The sequence below is a fragment of the Mirounga angustirostris genome, unplaced genomic scaffold (assembly GCF_029215605.1).
Source record: "Mirounga angustirostris isolate CCGP_5_RB_7025 unplaced genomic scaffold, mMirAng1.0.hap1 SCAF_7, whole genome shotgun sequence".
NCBI classification, from domain to species: Eukaryota; Metazoa; Chordata; class Mammalia; order Carnivora; family Phocidae; genus Mirounga; species Mirounga angustirostris.
In genome coordinates, this window is record NW_026991715.1 from 136,804,208 (window position 1) to 136,831,319 (window position 27,112).

Below are 27,112 nucleotides of genomic sequence, written 5' to 3' on the forward strand. Positions count from 1 at the left end.
CTTAAAGTATTTTCTTTTAAATACTATGTAAGGGTCTCTAACTTTAACTGTTAAAACTGGCAGGGATAAGCCTGTGTGTACCTCTGACAGCACCTATTGCTAAGTGTGTATCTGCTAACAGTTTGATTTGAGATTCGCATGAATTCTAATGACTTAGACTGGTGGTTAATTAAAATTTTAATTAACTGTAGCTACTGAAAATGAATAAAATAAGATAAATGTTAATTTTATGATTCAATCTAATTGAAGGTTAGAAAAAAATATCTTACTATTAAGGTTATTGTTATCATAAGGGATGTGCTACCAGTTCTCAGATTCAGCGAATTAGTGGTTTTACTGCCAGAGGGTAGATTATACAATGTTCAACTAGATGTATTCCTTCAATATAGAAAAGTCAGTCCAGGAGTGTTTGCGAAGAATGATGATTTGGTGGAAAGCACTGATTAAAAAAGAAACATATATATATTCCTCATTTTACTTACCACCTCTCATCTCTGCTAACTTTGAACACAAAACAACCTTCCCCCTACACAATATAATGTGGGCACAGATTCAGCTCTGAGAAAGACTGCCTATTGTGGGTATAATTGAAACTTTAAGGAACAGTAGATGCAAATTATTTTTGTTTCAGGTGTTATTTTCCCAGAATCAGACTTTACTGTGAGATTGGTCAAGGTCATTGTGTTAAACAATTCTGTATGCATTCTTGAAGTCAGAGGTCTAAATGGGCTATATAACAGTTTGAAGGGAAAGGCACTATGCAAATCTAATGCACGCTGTCATCATTATGGATAAGACTTTTCATTTTCATACTCTCAGGAGGTTTGTCGTCTATAAGAAAGAACTTTGACTCTGTAAGTGGGTTAGTGTGATTGATATTTTACTCTTCAAGGGAGCAGAACAGTAATGAGTTTAACCTACAAAGTGTAAATTATAGATCTCTCTATATTTATAAATATGAGAAGAGGATAAATTAAAAACGAGGAAATATGAAGAGGGGTATGTGTGTGTATGTGTGTACAGAGAGAGAAACAGAAACAGAAATAGAGGCAGAGAGAAAAAAACAGAAGTAGAGTGAAATTGAGAGCCAAAGAGAGACACAACAGAAGGATGCAGACAGAGAGACAGGACGGACAGGAAAAGGGGAAGATAGACATAAATATGTGGAAAGGGAAATAGATAGTCTGTGATTTAGACAATAGAAATAGAAACTGGATGGGCAGATAGGGAGAGGGGCAAATAGAAAGAGGAAAAATAAAATTCATCCAAAGTAGCAGTACTTTATTTTTGTCTGACATAAGAAAGGATCCTTATTCTTCCTTAGTGGAGTGTAGTTATTGTCAATGGGAGGTCACCAGGGAAGATGTGTCCTCGCAGCAAGGACTGCTGTCTCTTTGTGGTATTTATTTGTGCAGTGTATGCCCCATGCACACATTATTTACCTTGATTATTCTTTGAAGGAATGTATTTGACCCTTTATTTTTATATATGACATATATCAGACTTTGTACCACAATAACTCAAAACAGTACTTGAATCGTGTGCAACACAAATAATATGTGTCCATATTTGAGAGCTGCTAGGAGAGTTAGGATGGAAAGAAGTTGAAAAGCAAAAAAGCACACAAACGAAAGCCAATTTTCGCTCATTTGCTTTTAAGTTTAAAGGAATGAAAAGGACATAGAGAAATAAGCATTAATATTGCCGTAAATCTGTATCCATCTGTCTTTGATTCTGTAATGCATGCTGAATAAATTGTTTTAAAATTAAATGACGTCTTCCTTCAAGTAGCTCAAGATAGCCAAGTCTATCACTGTATAATTAGTCAGAGAATTGAACTCTAACTATGAAACAGAATTCAGAAAAAAATGGGCACTCTCAGTGGAGACAAGTAGTGTAATAATGGGAGATGAGACACAAAGAGAAGACTCAAAAACTTCAATTTGCCATCCATTCAAAATTGCTACATACTTACAAAGAGACATACCATCTCCATGCATATAAACACATACAGCAAACATGACCAGATGAATATAAACATACAGCATTATCTTCATGCATATATTCGTACAGGACTATCATCCCATAAAGTTAAGAGGTACACTTAATCAGAACAAGGATGCCATTGGTATGGCACCCACAATGAATACTTAAAAAAAAAAAAAAAGAAAATATTTCCGCCCTCCTCTGAGTGTCCTCAGCTCCTCATCTTAGTGCCACGAGAATTCTCTTGTTCTTTTCCAGCTCTCACAAGTGGCATTTAAATGTATTGGGAGGAAAATAATGACTTTTAGAAACAATGGGAAACTATCCATTTTAATGATGGTGTTGTGAGGAGAGATTGAGGAAAACCAATATGATTGAGAAAGTAAAGGTTGATGTCACCCTTTGGGTCAGATATATATTCATGTGCCAGAGGAAAGCTATCAGAAATGGAATATGGATTTTTAAAGCTTAACTGCAATGTCATTAATGAAACCAGACCCAGAGGAGTCATATCAGAATACTTCGTTAAAAAAAAAAAAATCCAAACCTACATAGAATGAGAAAATCTAGTTTTCATCATGATATCATTACCTGTTTATAGCACTATAAATTCATAGTATTTATATGTTCCAAAGTAGAATTAAAAAGATTTAAATGATATCTTTTAAAAATATGGCCATGTTTTATTTTCTTACGGTTGATTCCAGACCTACAGAAGAGAAATGGGGCATGCCAGAGCCATTGAGTCTAAAGAGCTATATATTTGAAGAACTTGTCATGATAAACAAAAATCAAAGCTTTTAAAGTTATAACTCCCCAGAGTATGAGCAAACTAAGGACACCAATACCATTACCACTGTCAAAATCTGTCCATGGCATGAAACTTTTCAATCTGCTTTGGTTTCGCAGTGTAAGGTCATTGCAACTCCCTCGGGTATCTTTCTTTCAGCAGGGCATTGGCTCCTCATGAGTAATTTACTTGATTGGCATTTATATATGCTGATGCTTAAAATCATCCATGTGACCAGCAGCCCCAGAATATTAACAGAGAGATTCTAACACATTGTCCCACAAACTGTATCCATTCCTTTACGTGTTTTCTCCTGCTGGTTGAATGGGTCTAATCTAAACAAACTGAGGTCTCCTTTTTCTCATCCATGTGTTTGTCTCATGCCATTAAAGGTATATGACTATTAAGGGTGAAGGATGATTTTAGACTAGTTTATTATTCTCAGTCGGAAATCATTTATTGTCTTTCAAAAGTATTTCCAGGGGCACCTGGGTGGCTCAGCCGTTAAGCATCTGCCTTCGGCTCAGGTCATGATCCTAGGGTCCTGGGATCGAGCCCCTGCTCAGGATCCCTGCTCAGCGGGAAGCCTGCTTCTCCCTCTCCTACTCCCCCTGCTTGTGTTCCTGCTCTCGCTGTCTCTCTCTCTTTCAAAATAAATAAATAAAATCTTAAAAAAAAAAGTATTTCCACATAAAACATAAGGATTGAGAGCCAACAATTCAATCTTATGAACCTCAAGATATTTAGACAGTATTACTTATCCGTTAAAAGATTTCTGAGATTTCATTCAAATTAACTTTGCAGTCATTTTTTTACTTTTTAAAATTGATATGTGCAAAGTAAAGATCTGGTAATAAATCAGCTAAAAGAGAAAGAAGCTGTCAATGCACGCCGTTCAATAACAAGGTTGGAGGAGAGAGAGAACAGGACAGGATGTTTTGACAACGGTACATACAGAGGGGAAAGAGAGAAAATACTGCTTTTCAACTGTGAATATGGTAATTTATTATCCAGCTACCTCCATGATGAAAATGACTAGTTTTCTACGATAAAACCTGTTAAGATAATGAAAATATGCCTATGATTATACATATTTGTGTTAAGAATATTTCATCATTTTAATCAGAAAATGGTGCATGGGTGTAATTTTCTTGAAAATCGGGTTTTTTTTAAAGGTAGCATCACTTTTTTTTCCTCCATATATATTAATCAAAGCCATACTAGCTCCTTACACATACCATCCCTTCTCTATTTTCTCCCTCAAATTCACCACTGTTCCAAAATCTACTCTGCAAAACCTGTGGACCCTCTAGAGCATTTGTATGTTCAAAAGCTTAGAGAAACCAATGCCAGCCATAGAACTGTGAACAAATTTTTAAATAATGAAGTTTTATTTTATATGTAAACTTTGAAATACTGCAAGGAAAGCAATTATGAAGAGTCACAACATTTCGAAACTGAGGGGACATCATTATAAATCTTGCCTTTGTTATTTTTATGAAGTGATAGTACATTGGATTAAAAAAAAAACAATCATCAGGGCTAGTTTGTGAATAGGTAGTGAATTGAGCAGTTAAGTGTATCAGAATATATGTTTGTGATAGTGTCTGTACGTATACTTTTATTTTAACATGCATTATGAACATGCAACCCCAAAAAGTATACCCTGTAATCATGATATTAAAATTGGGTTTACAAGGGCTGGTACTAGAAAATAATGGAAAACAAGCTGCTGGCGTAGCACAGCAGACAACAGATTTAGAAATACTCTCATTGAAGCTCCATTATCACTGTATTTTTAAGGAACGCATTCATTCAGCTTCTTATTTGCTCCTGTGGGAAATTTAATCTCCCATTATGTGAATGGAAGGTCTTCATGAATGTATACTTCAATAAAAGGCAGCTCTGTTATACCAACCTTAGAACGGCTTGCTGTAGACCAACTGAAAACACACGTGCATCACTTAAAATGACATCGTGATAAATGTTCAGTAAATATTATTTATTCTGTTATATCCAAAAATAATGAGGGGAGGATGCATGGAAGAAATAGATAAAGTCGTTTTTCTTTCCAAATGGTGCCCATGAGCAATACTATACCAGAATACTTTCACAAGGTACGATGGGCTGCTTCCAGGAACTACAGCTTAAGCCACGGTTATTGGTGTTCAAGTTTAATGCTACTAAATAGACTTTCCTAGGTGAATGTAGGTGCCTAAATAATGTGGTCTTTTTTTGTTTTGTTTTTAAAGGAAATTCATCCCAAATTGCAAAGAGGAAAACTATGAAACGGACATACAAGAATCCATTGTAAAGTTGTAGTCTCCCTCTATTTTATAGATCAGGCTTAAAATATTAATTTAAACACAATATAGTAAGTTGTCATAATGTATTTTATTTACATCTAGACATTAGTTTTCATGATTACAGAATAAACATTAGTATATTTAAATCTCATTATAATATTTATCCTGGAGAGAAACCATTGGAATAGAGCAGGTTTCAGACTCTGTGCCATGTATTTATTTGGTTTGTTGTCCAAAGAGATTCACATTTAATTGTAGGTGAGATTCAAATAGGTATACTAAAGACTTAATTGTAATTAATGCCACTGAATTTGTTTTTGATTCAAAAATATTTCAGCAATGTTTCCTTGGTTTTTATATATTTTTAAACTAAGTTATTGCACAAACTAGGAAATACATTCTATTTATTATCATATAATAATATAAACATTTATTTGACATTTAGACCTTATATATTTTAAAGGTTAGAATAAAATACAGGGGATTTTTTTTTTTCAGGTGTACATATGGTAACCTAAATATCTTTCCCTCTTGTATATTTCTTGGCAAATTATCTGTATATCCATTTTAAGATTGTATTTCACCAATGACCTTGGTGGGACAATTCAATTTTATTTGGTGAATGTCAGGTCAAATGCATCAAATATGACTCAGTGTATGTTACTTTCATTTCTTGGTGTATGTATCGGTCTGAGGATCTGTGAGAAAATATTATCATTATATGACATTCTTGAACTCTAGGAACACCCACAGAATTACTCTTCTCAGTTGAGACATAACGAGCTCCTCTTTATGACCAGGTTCAATCTTCCTTCCTCATGGAACAGGTAAAAGGAAAGAGAGAAGTTGCTCAAGATGCACATTATGCAGACTCCTGTGACCCAGGTGAACCAGACCTTACAAACTGCCTGTCAGGGAGATGTAAATTTCTCAGACGCAACTAGATCACTTGACTCAAAGGAAGTTACTGATTTTCCTGCAATGTTTCCCATCCAGAAATGAAAGACAATTTTGTGAGGAAGATACATTCTAATCTGTCTTTTGTTAAACTGCCTTTTTCTCCTATTAATACTAGAGTTCATATAGCATAGAGACATATTAAAAACATGTTTTCTTTTCACCATTTAAAAAAAGAAACAAAAAAGGGGAGAGAGAGGCATTCAGTAAGGACATAATAGAGAAAATTCCAACAACATGGCATCCCCATCTATATTTTAATCGATACACATTATCACAAGCTACATTATACATATGTAAAAAAACGCTTCCCTTCCTAGTGAAAAATGACACAGCAATTAAAATGTCAAAAAGGTTAAGAAGACAGTGCGAGATTAAGTTCAGTTATAATTTTACTTTAAAACATCTCAATTCTCCAGTGCTTATTGGAGTGTTTGTTTTTAACGATTTTAAATTTTGAAACACTCGCAAAACTCATCAGGTACTTAGTATCTTATGTAAAAATTACATATATTTTGATCACCTTTATTCTTCAGCCAAATTATATGATGCATGTGGTCTTTTAGAATTTTTCTCCTCACGATTCAAAGACAGAAAATACTCCATTATTTATTTTTCTTCCTTAAACATAGGTGATGTGACCCCATAAGAGAAAGTACTCAAAGAGGGACCCCCTAACATTTATTATTTTTTCCAGTTGAATAAGACTTCATAGGCAAATACCGTTCAATGATAAAAATCGCATTCACTAAATTGTATTTGACAAGTCTCTGTCAATTCTCTCTGCCATATTTTTTTTTCCCCATTAAGGTACAATTTAAATTTATCTTCCTTTTATGAGTTGAACCAGTTAAGCTCAGATTGTTTGCTGGCTATCTCTGAGTAAGCTCAGGTGATGTTATGACAAAGAGGGAGCACGCTTGTCTACTGAATACGGTTGGAAACGAGCTTCTGATGAGGCATATAAGGTAAAGAGCATGCTCGTGCACAATTCTGAGGCCATGCCACATAATCTCCACTTTCATCATTCTTAGTGAATGCATAAGTGAAACCGGGAATTGAATATTTAATGCTATCTTTTTTCCCTTTTTTGTCAGTAAGAAAAGATGCAAACCTGCACAGCTCCACCTCAGGGAACCCCAGGGGGTACATTTGTGCAGGGACTAAACCATCCACATCAAGCACCGAGGAAGCAGAGTAATGAGGCCTTGACAAGCTACTGGCTGACATATAGGTTTTATTAGATTAAAAGCTCTGAAATGCCCATAAGGCAGAATGAGTCGTTGCATATTATGCAATTCTAGAAGGCAGAAAAATGTTCTAGTCCGTAAAACAAGGGCATGCAGCTCATGTCTGTAAATCTTTTTTTAACCAGTATTGCCTTTGTTTCCTCCTATTGTAGGGGAATATATTTCCTTAAACACATTAATAATGCTTATGTAATATTTCTTATTTGATATCAACGTCTTTCCTTCTATAAAACTTTCAACTTTATTTTGAGAGATTTTTGAGTGCTTTAAAACCTGCTGTCTTCAGTGATCTGCTTCCAGACCTCAAACCTCAAAATACATCATTCCAAGAAAATCATTGTTTCTCTAAAATATAAAGGGTTCTTAATTGTTAATGCTATGATTGTATGGTAAAAGATCTTTATATCTGCTTAAAACTGAATTTCTGACTATGCATGTTTCCTAATATTTTGGATCAAGGTACAATTTTTATTTTTTACTTGAGAATTAAGAATTTTCATCTCTCCAATTACATAGTGGCCTTCTTTATGTTTATAGTAATTGGTAATCTGACTTAGCGCCCAAGATTTTCCTCCAGCTGTGGTCCACTTTGTGCATATTCCTGGGGACTGTGACGATGATAGATTTTACTCTCATAATTTGCCCACAGCATATAGCATAATTGACCTTACCATAGGACATGATTTAATCACACAAGCCCTTTAAAAGCAGAGTTTTCTCTGGTTGGGAGCAAAAAGGGAATCAGAGAGATTTGATGTGTAGTAAGGATTCAATGAAAGGTTCTTTATTGTTTGAGATGGGAAACACATGGCAGAACCTGAAACCAGCCTCTAGAGGATGCCAGTCTAGTCAACAGCAAGACAACGAGGATCTCAGTCCTACACAACCACAGGAAAATGAGTTCTACCAACAGTCTGAGGGGATATAGAGAAGCAGGTCTTTCCTAGTCCAGCCTCCAAGTGATGGCATAGTTGCCCAACACTTTGATTTCAGTCTTATGAGACCGTGAGGGGAAGACCTAGCTAAATGCACCAGACTCCTAACAGAAAGGGCTTGATTGTATATTTGTGTCCTTTCTTAAGGGGCTAAATTCATGGCAATGTTTTACATAACAATAGACAAATAATACAATGTTACATAGATTGAGGGAGTTCAGTGAGGGGCTCTATTTCTTGAGTTTTCCAAGCCATTTCTTAAATGAATAGTATCAGTTAATGTATACAGAACATTTACTGTGTGTCGCACACTATGGCCCTATCTATAATGGATATTCTAATGTGGTCTTTACAGCTACAGTGTGAGAGCGCTCTACTGTAACTCCCACTTTACGGATGAAGAAACTGAGTCTTGGAGGGTTTGACTTTCTGAAGGTGAAAATGGATACTAAGTGTCAAGTCCAGAATGTAAAACTAAGCACTTTGATGGGAGATTCCACATGCTTACCTCTCCCTCAGGACTTCATAGAACCTTAGAGCCCAGGGAACCAGTTACAGATTCTAATAGGATAACAAGCAGTGAAAGCGGTGACTGGAATGAGAACATCACCTCTTGTTAAAGATGCAGAATTTTACCTTCTAAATCAGCATCTGCATTTTGTCAAGAACAGGAGGTGATTCATCTGCACATTATATTTAAAGGTGAATATGAATTTCTTCTTTGAGATTATGGCCTTAGACAAGATACTTCATCCTGACACCCATTTTGTTTCACATTTCTATAAAACAGAGATAGACTAACAAGTATTTTCTTTAGGAATTGAATAATGCCCAAATGTCCAGCACATTATCTGCCACATAATAGGTAATTAACAAATATTAGATGTTTTAATTTTTTCATTGAGGGAGATAAACAAAGGAGGGTAAGTCCTGGAAACTTCTTAGTGCTTCTTTCTCTCTGGAGCCCAGCATGTAGGCACCGTTCCTCCTACCATAGGGATCAAGTTCCCTGGGTGAAGGGTCAGGCAAGATAGAAACTCCAGAATGTGATAGGAAAGGCTTGCCATACCATTAGCCTATGAATTAGTGTTCTTATGCAATAACAACATGGAGTTAACTGTGTGCTTGCTTCTCTCTCTGAGGATAGAACCTTACAGCTGAAATTAAAATGGAATATTGTGCTATTTTCCCAAAAATGCAAGAGCAATCTCTTTGCACTTTATTAAAACCTTTTTGTTCATAGCTATGTGTTTTCAAAAGTTGAGACCATCAGATCAGTGCTGTATGAATTGGAAACATGTTATAAGTCTTTTTATGTGGTTAAAGAGTATATAACAAAATCCTAGTAATTAAATATATTGAGTTAAACTCTTTTCTGTTGCACTCTTTAAAAGCTATTTTCCCTTTATTTTTTTAAACTAAATCATAGTCTCTCTGCATATTTAATCTTCACTCTTGGAATGGCTTCTGAGGGGGAAATTACTTTTAAAATAATTTTCTCTACAATTAGGAAAACTACAATCTTCTAATGTTACGTATTTTAGCTAAGGTCTAACAAGCTTTTGATTTGGGAATTAGTTGTTTCACTACTTGGAAACCAAAATTATTAGCAGTGGAACAAAGCAAAACAAAACAAAGGGCCAACCCCTTCTCTGATTTAACCTTTGGAGAAATGATTTTAGCCTAATTCAAAAATTGCTTAGAAGATTAAAACTCATGGAATGGTTTCTGAACCTCGTATTTATTTAAAAAAATAAATCCTATCACATGCCTATGATGCTCTAAGCCATTGTTTCCCAAAGTGAGTTCCTTGACTTAATAATGTCTCCTACTTATTGCTTATTATCCCTTTTTCAATAGTGCTAAGGTTCTTACATTTATTTTTATTCCCTTCATCAGAGTTCCTTTCATCAGTTTAGAGACAGTATAGTGTTCATGAATAGGGTTTTGGTATCTGATTGCATATATTTGAAACCAAAACTACCATTTAAAGGCTGTGTGTGACTGCTGGCAAGTTATTTAAGTTGTCTGTGCCTTGCTTTCCACATGAGTAAAATGGGTGTGTGCATGTAGAAATTCATACAGAAATAAATACTAAGTGGATTAGTTCACATAAGTCACTAAAATACAGTAAGTGCTTAACACACTATAAGTATGCAAAGTATTAAAACCACAGTTCCTTACTAAAGAAGTCCTTTCATTCTTTGAGCAAAAGCCAGGACCACCCTGTGTGGTTGTTCAGTGTGTGCATTGCACAATGGCATCCTGTGGAAAGAGCCTCTAGGGTTGAACTGACATCTCTTCTCCCATCACCAAGCCACATGCTTGAGACTACTACAGCCAGTCTGTGCTTCTGATTTGTCTATGTAGGGGGTACAACTTTTTTGCATACTAAGGAACTAGCCATGGTACAACTCTATTAGAAGATCTAACTAACCACAGCTCTGTCTGCCTTAACACTTAGGCCTGAAAAGGTTTTTATCTATAATTTAGCAACAAAAAAACCCTGAGTTTTTCTTGGCCACTTCATATCTAGAAGAGATTTTAGTTTCTTAATTTCTTAAAAATCTAGTTGTCTCTGATAACTAATGGCAAGCATAGCTATACATAAATTATATGTATATTTAAGTTATGTTTGTTATGCATATTAACAGTTATTGAGTACTGAATACATAGTATGGTGGGATGTAAAACCATAAGGATATGATATTAGGTACTTGACTGTGAGGGGCTTACTTTCTTTTCAGAAGGCAAGACTGCTACATGTAAAATAGTAAAACAAATGAGTTTTAAATATGTAGTAAATATTAACTAACTTTGTGAATAATTAATGATATTTGTCAGGTTAGAAAGCCAGAGTAGACAGGGAGGCCAAGACTATCAAGAAAGAATGGAGAGGGCAGATATTACAAAAAAATTTTACAAACAGAAAATATTCATAACTGAGTTGATATAGATATAAATATGAAGAGATAGGGGTATCTCTAAGATTTTAAAGTCAAGGGTCATTGGTGTGTGTGTGTGTTTGTGTTTGTGTGTATGTTGTATGTATTTGAATGAAAAATTTATTGAATAAATTAATTTATAAATGAATTATTTAAAATTAATCAACGTGGTTTTGTTCACTTACTGACTTGCAGCCTATTGAGTTTGGAGATCATCAGATCAGATGTGTGGTAGGTATAGACACTCTACTGAAACTCAAGTCAGAGAGTTTCCTAGAAGTCACAAGGCAGAAGAAACAATAGAACTAGACAGTCATGGAAAACATTGCTTATTATGGGATTATTTTTGCAAATTCTTGTTAAGGATGGCTTGGAATTGGGTCTAGAAAACATACAGGACAAGGCACATGAAATAAATACAGGAAGCATTATGGTGGAGATCATGGCAGGACTTTAAAAGGGAGATATCCAGTAAAGCTGTACAGCATAGTCTGGAGGAGCAAACTATATAATGGAGCATGCAATTTGAAATCAGACATTGTATTGGGTTGAATTTTGTCACCCCAAAAGATACGTTCATGTCCTAATCCCTGGTGCCTGCGAAGGTGACCTTATTTGGAAATAAGTTTATTTGCTGATGTAATCAAGTTAATATAAGGTCATACTGGATTAGGGTGGGCCCTCAATCTGATAATTAGTGTCTTTAAAAAAAAGAGAGAGAGGGATATTTGGATACAGAGACATGGTAGAGCCACAGTGGGAGGAAGGCCGCGTGACAATAGGTTAGATATTGGAGTAATGATGCTATAAACCAAGGAACACCAATAATTGCTGGCAAACACCAGAAGTTAGAAGAGAAATATGAAACAGACTTTCCTTTGGATGCCTGGGTGGCTCAGTTGGTTAAGTGTCTGCCCATGGCTCAGGTCATGATCCCAGGGTCCTGGGATCGAGCCCAGCGCCCTGCTCCCTACTCAGCAGGGAGTCTGCTTCTCCCTCCCTCTCGCTTCCTGAACTGTGGGAAAATACATTTCTGTTATTTAAAGCCACCAAATTTGTGGTAATTTGTTACGGCCATTCTAGGAAACTAATACAGACATCCTCAAATGTATTTCTATCTCTGCTGTGTGATAATAGTTATTTCTCAAAATCTTAGTACTATGGTGGTAATTTGCAATTTTTAATTGTATCAAATCAACACATTGTACACCTGAAACTTACACAATGTGATGTGTCAGTTATATCTCAAATAAAGCTGGAAAAAAATAAATGAAAGTGAATAAAACTGAACCAAAATCCATGATAATTTCAGTGAAAAAATATAGAAAGGGACTATACATAATGCACAACTCAGAAAGCTGTGAGCATAAGTGAGACAATGTAAGTGAAGAGCTTTAAGTGATGTCTGAAATACAGCAAATGCTTAATAAATGGTGGTTTTTAATTATAGAAGTAGCAGTAGTAACAGATGGATGAGGCTCAAAGGTGTAGGCAGTTGACATAAGGAAATCCAAGCAAGCATCATACTTCCAGTCACAAGACAAATTAAGTACTTGCGCTGCTAGATTTGTAGGTGGTAGTGATGAAAAGAGAGCTGTAGAGGAACAAAATCCCAAAGGAGCTGACGTGCCAGTTAGGAAGTCAAAGAGCAGGGAAAAAGAGCACAATTTGGGTATGTGAGGGTAGAAATCAGGAGTATGAGACAGCCAGGATGGAAAACCAGAAATCATATGCCTTTAAGATAGTACCGTGGATATCTTTATTACTGCTTGATAAGTGCTATTCATAATAATCTCTAGGGGCGCCTGGGTGGTGCAGTGGGTTAAGCATCTGACTCAGTTGTGAGATCAGCCCTGGGCTTCCAAATCAGCGCAGTCTGCTTAAGACTCTGCCCCTTCCCACTGCCCTCACTTGCACACATGCGCGCTCTGTCTCTCAAATAAAATAAGTACATCTTGGGCGCCTGGGTGGCTCAGATGGTTAAGCGTCTGCCTTCGGCTCAGGTCATGATCTCAGGGTCCTGGGATCGAGTCCCGCATCGGGTTCCCTGCTCAGTGCAGAGTCTGCTTCTCCCTCTCCCTCTGCCACTCCCTCTGCTTGTGCTCTTCTATCTCTCTGTCAAATAAATAAATAAAATCTTTAAAAAAATAATAAAATAAAATAAGTACATCTTTAAAAAAATAATAATCTCTAAAAAAGATCAGGTACTTGTCATGAATAATCAATGCCTGTTTCTAGTGATTATTTTTTTTCTTCCTTGATAGAGCAAATCCTGGTGACCACAGTTCCCTCTGTGCTTGGTAGGTTAGATGGGACTTCTTCCCACTCAACTCCATTAATAGTTTGCCTTAGATTTTAATGTTGAGTGGAGGGCAGAGAAAGAGAAAACAAACATCATCAAAAGAGAATCAGAAAGTATTATCGTGGGGGTATAGCTCAGGGGTAGAGCATTTGACTGCAGAAAGTATTATCGACTGGGTGAAAAGTTGGGGACATATGCCTAACCTGTTACTTGAGATAAAAAGAAACTGGCAATTGCCCTTGAAATGGAAATGGTTCACTAAGAAAATGGCCCTGGAATTAAATTAGATTGAAAGGTCTTTTATGGAATAAAAATAGAATCACAAATAATAACGAATATGGGCATAAAACATTACCTAATTTTTACAATAGATGAATTTCTGGGAAGCCAACACTGGATGCACTAAGTTAAGTTTCGATAAGAACACATCTGGAGAAATAATATTGTAAAAATGTACCTATAGATACATTTATTATACATACCCATTTGCAGGAAACAATTTCTGGACCTCCCTGAGGTATGGCTAAGCTAGCCCTATTTCTTATGGTCTTGGCTTGTTTATGTGGGTGTGTAAATAGAAAATTCACAGCCTCCCAGGACATTGTTGTTTTCAAGTGATACAAAGTAAAGATGATGTAACTGTTCAAGGAAGGACCCGTTTCAGCACTGCTTTATTATAAGAGCAAAACTACCTATCTTCCCACTGTGAATACATAATTAGTTTTTATCTATATTAAGAAATATTAAAAGTAAACATTAATTTAGGGGCATTTTCAGTGTTTTAAAATGTAGTTGAATAAAAACATGTATCTCGGGCGCCTGGGTGGCTCAGTTGGTTAAGCGACTGTCTTCGGCTCAGGTCATGATCCTGGAGTCCCGGGATCAAGTCCCGCATCAGGCTCCCTGCTCAGCAGGGCATCTGCTTCTCCCTCTGACCCTCCCCCTTCTCATGTGCTCTCTCTCTCCTCTCATCCTCTCTCTCAAATAAATAAATAAAATCTTTAAAAAAAAAAATGTATCTCCCTCTCACACATGATTGACTTTCTAGTTACTAGTTTGCCATGCCCCCTTCCTTCAACTGGGGGTAGATAAAGGCCTATAATAATGGGAAAATGAGGTAAACATAATTGAATGAGGGCCATAAGGTGAAAAGTTACAACTAACTTTTTGTTATCCAGTTATTGTGTCTATGGCTTCTTTTTAAAAAAAAATACACAAAATATATATTCATTTTGTGCTAAACTCTTTAAGTCCTTTATTCAATCTGTTGTTAAATTATATGGAAAGTTGAAAATATAATACTAATTGATACAAGGGAAAACATGAAAATACCTAACACAAGAATGCTTTTCTGGCTCTCTCAATAGCATATTAACATTTTTAAGGTAATGTTATAGGGACTTTCAGTTGAATACTTAATATAAGGTACATCATATGTTTTTCATTTACATTGCTGCAAGATTAAACACTTAAATATACTGTAAACAGACTATGCATTATAATGGCCACTAAGAGTATTTCAGAGGTGTTTTCGGGTTGCTGCTTACTTCATTAACAAATATTGATTGGAATTCTAGTGTTAGAATTATATTGAATGTTTGCATGTCATTAAAATTGTCTGCAGCCACTAGAATCATATTTGGGTGAAGTGTGCACTGTGTAATTCAGGCACATTTCCATGCTTGAAAAATATATAAATGGTAAGAGGGGCTTTAATTTTGTTTGTTTGTTTTATTTTGTTTTGTTAGTATGAAAAGAGGTTGGCAATCACTGTGTGTCTATTGAAAGGCACTGAATTGGAATATATTCAGATTGAATTTCTGATCTATGGTGTGCATCAGAAATTTCTATAATTTTAGTCTCAACTCTTAGATCTTCTCTTTCCCTGCTCATCTGTGAGCTAGGTAATTAATTCCTCCATCAATACATTATTTCATTTTGTCAAAAAAATGTTTATTTCATACTTATCGCAACCCTACTATGCGACTGCTTTGAAACTGAGTTGGTTCAACAAAGTACTTTCTGCTATCGTTTATACTGCGTTAGAAATGAAATACTTGACTGAATATTTTCAAGTGTATTTAGTCACCATTCCCATCCCCTTCTTCCTTTGTCTCTATGCCAATACATATCTAAGTGGTCTAAGAAAGGGAGAGATAAGTGTATTTATTTTTAGGAAGAATTAGAGAACAGCTATCTATTACACATTGTGGGTAAAAGCATCACAATGGGAATAACTAATTTAGTTTTATTTATTTGGAGTCAATGTGAATTTCTTCAGTGCCCGTTGGAATCAAGGTGACAGCCTGAGTCACCACTATTTTTAGTATTTTAGTAAATAACCAGACACCTCCCTTATGAATAAGCTGAAAAATCTAACAGAAAGAACAGAGACTAATGAAAAGGCAATGTGATACCATTGTCAATTCTCTAATAATTAGTTTATGACCTTGGACAAATTTTGATAGTTTTATATACTGTATGTGTATACTTATACACATGCATACATAAGTATTTTTACATAATTGTGTATATATGATTTTAATATATGATTTTATCACAAATGGTAATAACCATTTTCTAACAAAAGATGACTCCCTTGACATGGGGTGGAAGAAAATTGAATTTATTTTTTTTTAAGATATTATTTATTTTGTTTGACACAGAAAGAGAGAGCACAAGCAGGGGGAGTGGCATGCAGAGGCAGAGGGAGAAGCAGATTCCCCACTGAGCAGGAAGTCTGATGTGGGGCTCAATCCCAGGATCCTGGGATCATGACCTAAGCTGAAGGTAGATGTTTAACTATGAGCCACCAAGGCGCTACAAAAAAAATTGAATTTAAATCACCATGTTCCCGGGGCGCCTGAGTGGCTCAGTCGGTTGGGCGTCTGCCTTCGGCTCAGGTCATGATCCCGGGGTCCTGGGATCGAGTCCCTCATCGGGCTCCTTGCTCCACGGGAGGCCTGCTTCTCCTTCTCCCACTCCCCCTGCTTGTGTTCCCTCTCTGACTGTGTCTCTCTCTGTCAAAAAAATAAATAAAATCTTTAAAAAAAAATAAAAAAAAATTACCATGTTCCCAGGGCACCTGACTGGCTCAGCCAGCAGGGCGTGCAACTCTTGATCTCAGGGTAGTGCATTTGAACCCCATGTTGCAGGACGAGGATACTTAAAAAATAAATAATAAATAAATAAATCACCATATTCCCAGAGCCCCTCAACTCTTTAGATAAAGAATTTGAACTGCTTACAATTTTAGCATCTTCTTCTGTGCTTCACTAGGATTCTACTCCTCTTTATATAAACATAGACTTCCTGCCTGGAAATTCAGTTAAATTTTACAAGGTTGCCATAATCTAGTTTGATTAAATATATATATATATATATATATATATATATATATATATATATATATATATATAGTATATGTGACCGGATAGTCCTGAAAAATTACATAAGCTGTAAATTTCATGAAACTTGAATAACACAATAATTTCAATTGACATTCCAATGCATACATAATAAGAAAAGTAAAAAATGATTGCCATCTAAATCAAGGTAATTTGAATGTAAATGATTAGCTTTTGAATAAAGTAGTATCTGTTTCTAATTTTATATTTTACTTTGTAAAAAAGTCCAAAATTATTAGCTTAAAATATGAAAAGGTTGCCATTTTTTTTTCAGTTGGAGAATAGCAGTAAAGAGAGTCACAAGAGAAGACCATCAGAAGTCTTTAGTGATCATCACATTGGGATGCATAAAACAATAACAAAAACAAGAAAGGAAGGAAGGAAGGAAGCAAGGAAGCAAGGAAGGAAAGAAAAAGAAAAGAGCCTGATTTCAAAAAGCTTGAATTCTAGCAAGAGAGAATTCTTAGGAAGGAAAATAGATACATATGATAGTAAGTACTGATAACAAAATGAAGCTAGAACAAGATGAATAAGTGACAGGCTATTTGAAAGAGGGTATTTGGACCAGGCGTTAATAAACTGATTTGAGAAAGGGTTTTCCTGGCAGAGGGCAGAGAAAAGTCACTGTCATAAACCTTACCTGTTAAAGAAAGATGGAGAAGGTCAGCAGAACTAGAGCACGGGTGGCAAAGGGGAAAGAAAGCAATCATATCTAGAAACATGGGCACAACCTATGTGAATCTTATATCCCTCTAGCTACCATGAAAAATTGCTGAATCTCTTATTCTGAGTGTGATGGGATGCCAATGGAGGGTGGCAAGCGGGGGAAAACATATTCTGATTTACATTTTTAAATAATTACTGGCTTTAGTAGGAAGAAATTATTTTAAGGTGAAGAGCAGGAGACAATTTAGGAAGCTACTGTAGTAATTCAAGTGAGAGAGGTTGGTAACCTGACTTAATGTGGTCCCTAATGGGAAATGTGGAATGGGATGAGAGGTGGCCCCATATGTTTATAAGGGAAGGTCAACAGTTTGCCAATTAATTCTTAGATTAGAAATAATGAACAAGTTCTATAAATTTTAAAGAAATATAGATGAAACCTCAAGATTGTTCAAAAGCTTCTAGGGATGACTTGGAAGAACGAAATAAAATGGTGGCACAGGAGAGAGTGGATAATTGAAGGAGGAAAAAAAATATATATATGTCTCTATATTTATAAAACATTGGATACTATATGATAAAATACACTATGTAAGTTATCAGGATTTTTCTTTTTCTTAGCTGTGTTTGTAATTAATTTTTTCTAGGAATCTAGATAAAACATTAAATTGTATGTTTAAAAATTTTACTTAAACTAATTTTACAAATATTTCATAATCAGATTAAATATTTAAATAAAATTTCCCTGAAACTTTCTAGAAAAGACAATTTAGATATTTATTCAGATATTCATTTATGTCTTCAAATGGAGAGAATAGTAGCTTAGAAATAACTCTGTGTCCGTCTATACACATTCCAAGATGCTGTTTGGGAGGTCAAAATAGTAAGATGAAAAACATTTTCAGGGAGGAATTTACAATCCTGTGAAATGGTTATATGAGAATCTCATGTTTTTGATGTCAGGTAATTTTAACTCAATTTAAATAGAATTGCAATGCATTTATCTACATTTTCCATAAAATCTGACACTTTCTTCTGAATCTATATATTTAATTACATAAATTTAATTTTGACTGGGTTTTGAACTTTCTGGCACATACATACATAACTGATATCAGACTATTAGTACTGCAATGCAGGAGACAGATTACTACTTTTACCTTATGAAAATGTGAGTTGAAGAAATATTTATATAATTAGGAATTAATCTAAATAAGTAGAGCATTATAAATGGTTAAAACTGAATATACGGCAGGTGCCTCTTTGTAACAAATAAAATACACTGCACACTTCAATCCCAATTTTCCATTTTACCATTAATGCAAAAAATTTAATTAAATTTTGGACCATCGGGCATTGACCATGAGGACAAAAATAATTGAAAGAGTTTATATCTGTGTCTCCATTACACTTGCATATAAAATTGTAAATATTGCCATTACCATTAGTTGTACATTAATTAAAATGGTATAACCTGCCAGTAAGATAAATCAAGAATCCTTTTCAACTATTAGTTGGATAAGATTAATATTAAATCTGCTTATTTTGGGGAAACGTATTGGACTTTAGCCAATAGATGTGACTTTCAAGATTTACTGCGATTTAGATCTTAGAAATCAAATATATTTTTGAACCAGTAAGTGGATGCGGAAGGAACATATTATGTTTTCTAGAGAAATAGTTCATTATTTCCTAAAATTTTGCTGTTACTAGGGTAGAGGCACAATCTTATAGATCACAATCATGGATTTATGCATGAACAGAAGTGATCTGAGAACACCCTAGTAAAAATATATAGATGCTCAAGTGTAGCCTAATGAACAATCAATAAGTCAAGAAATATTTTTAGAGCCTACAATGTACCAGTTATGGTCCTTTCCTTGACAAACGTCTTCCTTTGGCTCTGTGACAACCTTTTCCCATTGTTGTTGTGTTTTTTGGTGGGTTTTTTTGTTTTTTTTTTTCCCTACTACTCAGGAGGCACTTCCTTCTCAGAGTCCTATGCCAGTCCCTCTTCCTCAACACAGCACAGACTCTACCTTCTTGTACTGCATCGTGTAATTCCAGATAATCTCATTTACCCCATGGCTTTAGTTGTTGTCTGTGCTGTGATGAGTCCCAGAATGTTATCTCCTGCTTACATTCCACTTTGAAATGTCAGACCTATCACCTCCAGTTGCACATTACAGAAGGCATCTCACGTTCAGCATACCCCAAATTCAAGTTTTATACTTTGACCCAGACGCACTCCTTCTCCAAAGTTCTCTGCTTCCGTTTAGGGCACTACCATCCATTTGGTTTCTCATTCCACAAAAGCTGGAGGCAGTGTTTAAGTGATAAATTCTAGAGCCAAACCACTAGACTTTGAATGCCAGTTCTCCTAAATGGCAAAGTGACTAATGTTACTTAGGGCAAGTTATTTAATACCTCTTCACTTCACTTCTGTTATCTATGGTATTAGAATAATAATAGTACTACTCCATATGGTTAATGTGAGAATTAAACAAACCTACATGTGAAACACTTAAAATAATGATAGGCACTAACAAGTGCTATCTAAGTGTTACGTGTTGCTTTTATTATTATTATTTTTTACTTTATTTTCCTTGACCCAGGGACTTCATATTCGATTAACCACTATTTCTCCCATTTCTAACTCTTAAATATTTTCCAATTCTATTCTCTTTGTTTTCACCATCTTGGCCAAATTCACCATTATTGATATTCTAGTTGCAGATTTATTCATATCTGTGATCTGCTTAATACTGTTTAATAGCTTTCCGATATTCTTAGGGAAAAGATGAAAATATTCAATAATATAAAAACCTTGCTGTGCTCACTTCCGCAGCACATATACCAAAATTGGAGCGATACAGAGAAGATTAACATACACGAGGATGACATAAAAACTTTGCTGACCAGCCTGGCCTAAGTCTACTGTTCTTCTTCAATATCTATCCATCACCTGTTGCTCACTAAGCTCTTTACTCCACATACCTTCCAGTTCCACTAAGGAGTTAAGCTTCTTTAAAGATTTTATTTATTTATTTATCAGAGAGAGAGAGAACAAGCAGGGGGCAGCGGCAGGCAGAGGGAGAAGCAGGCTCCCTCCTGAGCAGGGAGCCCAATGCAGGACTTGATCCCAGGACCCTGAGATCGTGACCTGAGCCGAAGGCAGAGGCTTAACCAACTGAGCCACCCAGGCATACAGGAGCTAAGCTTCTCCTGATAAAGTCCTCTATTTACTCTTCAGGTCTCAAATGCGACTTCTTCTTGGGCGAGTCCCTAAATCGCCGCCTCTCTCAGCAGATTTGCTCCCTATACTTACATGGATCTATACACTTTCTCTTCTAAGATGCTACTACCATTCTAATTAAGTAATTATTGGTGTAACATTTTGTTCACATCTGTCTCAAAGGTAAGGTCAATGAGAAAGAGAGAATCATGCCATTGGAATATATCACTTTATCCTTACCAGCCAGCACATTGCTTTACCATAGTAGATGTTCAATAAATATCAGTTAAGGAATAAATATCTGGCACTCTGCCCTGCTCCCATGGAGAGCATAGTTTATGGGAAGTGGAGATTCAGCAAAAACAAGTGTTGAGAAGTGTTAGGAAGTGGATATACAAGAGTCATGTCACCCACTAGGGGGGCAGTCCCTAACTTCATCTGGGCTGATAAAGAAGGCCTCCTGGCTCAGTCATTAAGCGTCTGCCTTCGGCTTAGGTCATGACCCCAGGGTCCTAGGATCGAGTCCGGCATCGGGCTCCCTGCTAAGCGGGAAGCCTGCTTCTCTTTCTCCCACTCCCCCTGCTTGTGTTCCCTCTCTCGCTGTGTCTCTCTTTGTCAAATAAATAAAATCTTTAAAAAAAAAAAAAGAAGAAGAAGGCCTCCATAAGAAAGCTGTTTGCTTTCAAGCTGAGAGGAAAGGTGAGTGAGAGTTGGCTGGATGAGAGTGCTGGAGCAGGGGGTGGGCAGGCTGAGGGAACAGCACCTGCAAACTCTCTGAAGCAGGAGAATGCATAATCTGTATAGGACAGGTATCCATGAATTGGCAGCCAGATCGTGGGATGATGTAATTTTGCCTGGGGAGCATGTCCTTGGTGACTTGTATGTTTCAAGTCTGGGGGGCTCTCCCCAAAACACTGTGTTCTGATCAAGACTTTGGGGACTTTTGTCAGTAAAAGAAAGACAAATACCATATGATTTCTCTCATATGCGGAATTTAAGGAACAAAACGAAGGAAAAAGAGACTAACAAAAAAACCAGATTCTTAACTATAGAGAACAAACTGGTGGTTACTAGAGGGGAGGTGAGTGGGGGGATGAGTAGAATAAGTGAGGGAGATTAATAGTGCAGTCATCGTGATGAGCACTGAGTAATGCATAGAATTGTTGAATCAGTATATCATATACCTGAAACTAGTATAACAGTGTATGTTAACTATACTGGGATTAAAATAAAAATTTAAAAAAGCCTTTTGTAGCTTTCTGACTCCTCTGAGGTGAGAGGGGCGTTCTTAGTTCACATAATAGCATATTGGGGACCCAAGATCTGATCCAATTTTAATAAAAATATTAACAGTAATAAAGAAATGTGTTGATTTTTGCTGTACGTTTGCAGAATAAAATAACCAACTTATATATGCACACACAAAAATACACATAGACAAACACACATGCACATGCAGAGAATGGCCTAAAAAATACGTACTGAAATATAAGATTGGATGTATGTGAGAATGGGACTATACCTTTTTACTTTCTACACTTCTCTCTTGTTTGAAATTATCCATCCAGTGTACCTTTTGGCATCACTTGTGTGATCAAAACTTTTAAAATATAATTAAATGTAAAATGAATATAAATTAAAATACAAATAAGTAAGCGGAAATATGTATTTAATTTAATATACATAGTGCGATAAGTATGCTAAAATATGCAAAATGTATCTTTAGCTGAGAAATCATCACATGATTTATCTTGGATAAAGGTAATGTGGGACGCGCACATGACACTAGAATCATGAGCTGATAGTTGTATGATTTTAATCACTAATAGTTAAGCCTTGATTTTCCATGCTGATATATTTGTAGGTTCCTCTGCTTCAAGCCATCTCACTTAGCCGTGCAAAGGGGTGAAAGTTCCAGGGATTTGTTTGGCAACATGTTTCTGAAAGGCCGTTTGGTTCAGCTGCCTTCCATTTGTTTCATCAAGAGACTAAGCAAAACTAAAGTAGTTCTTCGTGATGAACTGGCAGGAAAGTGCCAAGATCATTTTACTGCTCAAAACGACTTGGCAGTAGGAAATGTTAAAATATTACAATCTCTCATATCTATGAACTCAGACAGGCTTTCAGTGGATGGCTCGCAAGCTCGTACGTGATTAAGATGCAACCACATGGCCTTGGCTTATATTTCAGGCTGATGGGAGGAAGATAAAGAATCTGGATACTTTTAAATATATTAATAGTAATTTCTTAGGAAATCTTTGCCGGTTTGAGCCAAATGTTAATCTCAGAAATTAAGCTGTCTCCATTTTGATGTTGGTAAGCACTGCAATCCCCATTGATCAATGGGATTTCCTTTGCATTTGGGAAAGAGGGCTACATTTATTGAGAAATTGTGTGTTAAGTAAAATCCTGAGATAAACAACTTTATGGAAGGCAAACTGACGGTTTACCATATCTTTCCAGAATTTAAAGAGCTATTGTGGTTTGCTTTCTTTTCATGCAAATTGTGGAATGGATGAAAGTGACACAGAGTGTTGACACCAGCTAAATGGAAACACGATGTAGACAGTTACTGCAGATGCTTTATTTCAACATTCTGCAACATACGTGGTTCCTGAAGGCTTCTTGCAATTGAAGCATCCACGCTTTTCTTCACTACTGATGCTGATTTTGCCAATTTATGAGTGGCTTTCTGCTGTGAATACTACTACAAAAGAGCATATGTTAACTGGTCAATGCAGTCTTTTTGTTTTTGTTTAATCTGAAGACTGCTTTGATAACTATATGAATCAATAAATTACCAAAATAAGGATCAAATAAATAAATCACAGTGTTGTTAACCCTCCAGAATTATTATTACTGTTTTTTAATGGAGGGAAGTAATATTAGGGGACAAAACAGATGACACCAAATTTACCAAAATTTCAAAGTTTTAGAAGAAGAGTTGTAAAAGAGTATCTGGTTATCTATTTTGTCTATAGGATTTCAGTTTATGATTGATATTAAGATGAATATTCGTTAATTGACAAGATTTCCATTGATGTCTGGTCTCTCTGTGTGCATATATGCATCCTACATATTTATAAGTTAATAATTGAAAATAAAAAGGGATTTGTCATGTCAAAAATTGGAGAAGAATAAATTGACAGCTTTTGTCTGCATGGATATTAAAATTAAGATCTTTTAGAAATGGCTCAAAATCTGTTTGATCTTACTCATATTCAAACATACATTTGATGTGTTAAACTTAATTTTAAAAACGATTCCATTGAATTCAAAGACAAGTAAAGATCTTTCTGCTAAATATAAAGGAAGCACATTTATTTTCATTTTGTTTTAATTTTCCCAAGTTTAATTTATTTTAAAACATGAATATAGCCACTTTAGGGACAATTTTTTTTTTATTTTTTATTTATTTATTTTAGAGAGAGAGTGCGAGAGAGAGAGAGAGCACAAGAGTGGGGAGCGGGAGAGGGAGAAGCAGACTCCCTGCTGAGCAGGGAGCCCGATGCGGGATTCGATCCCGGGACTCCAGGATCATGACCTGAGCCGAAGGCAGTCGCTTAACCGACTGAGCCACCCAGGCGCCCCTTTAGGGACAATTTTTAAGAAGGAAAAGCAACTAATATTTTCATTAACATAAAAAACAAATGAATAATTATAAAAAAACTTTTAAATGTATCAGTTCAGAATCAGTTTGTAAGTATAATTGTTTTTAATCTCCTTATATTTTGCATTATAAAATTAAGTAAAATAAAACTTTTATACTTTTCTTTATGAAGGAACTTCCAAAACTTTCACATTGCAGATGAGTTACATAAACCATTTTGTAAATGAGCAACCTTTAGAACTCACAGTTCCTGAGCCAAACTAAAACACTAAATTATTTTGTTTAAATCGTGCATGGAAACAATAAAAGACCACAAGCACAATTTTTACTATTAGAGGACAGGGAAGGTTAAGTTGAATTTAAATAACAAATAAAAGTTACCACAAAGGGAGCGAGCTTTTAAAATGTGAAATATCTCTAGCTCTACAGTGGAAATCTCATTGCTTCCATATGAATAATTTTTCCATCAACACACATTTATTTCTGTTTTTTTAATTTAAATCTATAACTTAATAAAGTATCCCTTAAATTCTTTGGCTCTTTATTCTTTGTTTAAATAAAATTGCTGATATCTTTCAAAGTTATCATTTTATTAAATGCACAGTAGTATATAAAGAGAAATAAAAAAGGTTATTCAGAGAAATTACAGGTACATCTACATCCTAACCTTAATGCGAGTTCATTGCCCGTCTACTGGGCCCAGTTTTGTTCAAGCAATTATTAGACTGCTTTATTTATAGCACCCATGTGTCTGTTTTGGGCAATGGGTTCTCAATAAATTACCAAAATAAAATAACAGCCCAAGAACAGACCTTACTTTAAAAATAGATGTCACCAATTAGGATGGAAGGAGCATAGTTAGGTGAAGATTTAAATTGCACCAATTGCTCCTGGGAAATTGATGAGACAGACTGAGAGGAACACACATCCATGAATGTGCATGGTTATTTTCCACAATTAAAATCACAAATGTTAAGGGGAACTTATAATAAAGGAGAACAGTCATTGAATCTAATTGTCCATAATCACTGAGAAATACACAGTAGTATATTTAGTAAATGTCCTAAAGCAACACTCAGACTGCCAGAGTTGGGGGTGGGGTGGGGTTGGGGAGAGGGATTAAAGAGTGGGAGGGAGAGAGAGGAAGAGGGAGAGAGTGAAAATGTATGACTGAGTATCAGACCTAGGAGACTCAAAAAACAACATAAAGATTCAGAATTCTATCAATTTTATGATCTTGTTTAATATAATTTGCACACACAGTCATGCACACTGGACCACACAGAACTTTTAACTAAAATTTGAGTGCCAATTAATATACAAAATATGAGAACAAAGCCTAAAATTCATAGAATATGTATGGTCAAAACTTAGAAAAGTTGTAAAGCCAGTTCTGAGTTGTAAGAGGCTTTTAGAAATAGCAAGTACACTTTGCAAATTATACTGGAAGTTTGGGTTAAGGAGATTTATATGTTCATAATTAAGACTAACAAATGCTTAGATTTTAGAATGATTCATAAAATTCTCATTTTTCTCTTTAGTGATGTGAGCTCATGTCATACTATTGACCATTTCTTGTCCTCTTGCCTACAATTCCAGAATCAGTTCTTCCTGCCTGGATAAGATTTTAGGATCCAAATGATTCCACCTGCATCACAATAGCAGATTTTTCTCCAATTTTTGTTTATCTTTCCAATGTATTTTTTTTCCCTCCAACTCCATAAATACAGTACCTACCTAGGTAATGTTCGCCCCTAGGATTTAAAACTAAAAGTAATTGACTAATATGATACCACCATGGTAGAAAAATTCTTCTGTGAATGAGTAAAGAAGTCATATCATCAATGGGAATATTAGCTTTATATATTGTTATTATGTATATATAATTAGAAATAGACATAAGCATGTGCAGAAATAGATACAAGTCCTTCTTTGTATTGATACTTTGGGTGCCAAATATAGGCCTTTAAAAAGGTGTTTGGTGAATATAATTGTTGTGGAATGGTATGATTATTCTTTGATGAGCCCTGACCCATATTAGAGCTGCTTCATATGGGGACATCACAGAGCTAAACCCCTTCCTCTGCTCTCCATGTTTACAAGAGCTTCCCTTGAATCAATCTGGGAGGTATGGTTTTGGCAGCAAATACAATTTTTTAAGGTGATAACTCCATTTGGAAAGCTCTTCTGCCTCCAAGTGTCTATATTGCCAACTCCCTCATTTCCCAAATGTGATTTCCAACATCTTACCTTCTAGTTGAACTTGCATCCTTCTCCTCCTCTCCTAGCATCACACCTGCCCTCCCAGGACCTTTTACCTAACGCTTTATTTTTCCTATTTTTTTCAGCATTTACCCCTTTCAAATACACCATTTATTTAACTTACCTATGTATTATACATATTGGGTTGTTGTTTGGGGTGTTGTTGTTGTTGTTTTGTTTTGGGTTTTTTTTTTTTTGCTACCTCCCTCCTTTAGGAGAGGACTGTTTTCTGTTTAGTTCATCCGTGTATTCCAAAGTACTTAGGAGAAAAACCTGGACTATAATAGGTACTCATTAATATTGTTTGAATGAATGAATGAAAAATATCGAAATCTACGTGCATTTTAAAAACTGCTTACTAGTTGGGAAAGAAAATTACGTTATATGCTTAGATCTTTAACTTGATTTGTGTTCATCTTCAAATGTGCTTTCGTAACTATGTAGTCTGTAAGGAAAATACACTT

At 35.5% G+C, this 27,112-nt stretch overlaps 1 protein-coding gene and 1 pseudogene across 1 annotated transcript in view; both read left to right on the forward strand.

Annotated features, from left to right (window-relative positions):
• Positions 1 to 27,112, forward strand: part of CDH12 (cadherin 12) — a 992,169-nt gene that overhangs the window by 659,512 nt on the left and 305,545 nt on the right. The window lies entirely within an intron of this gene.
• On the forward strand, positions 20,374 to 20,473 carry LOC123836678 (U6 spliceosomal RNA; annotated as a pseudogene).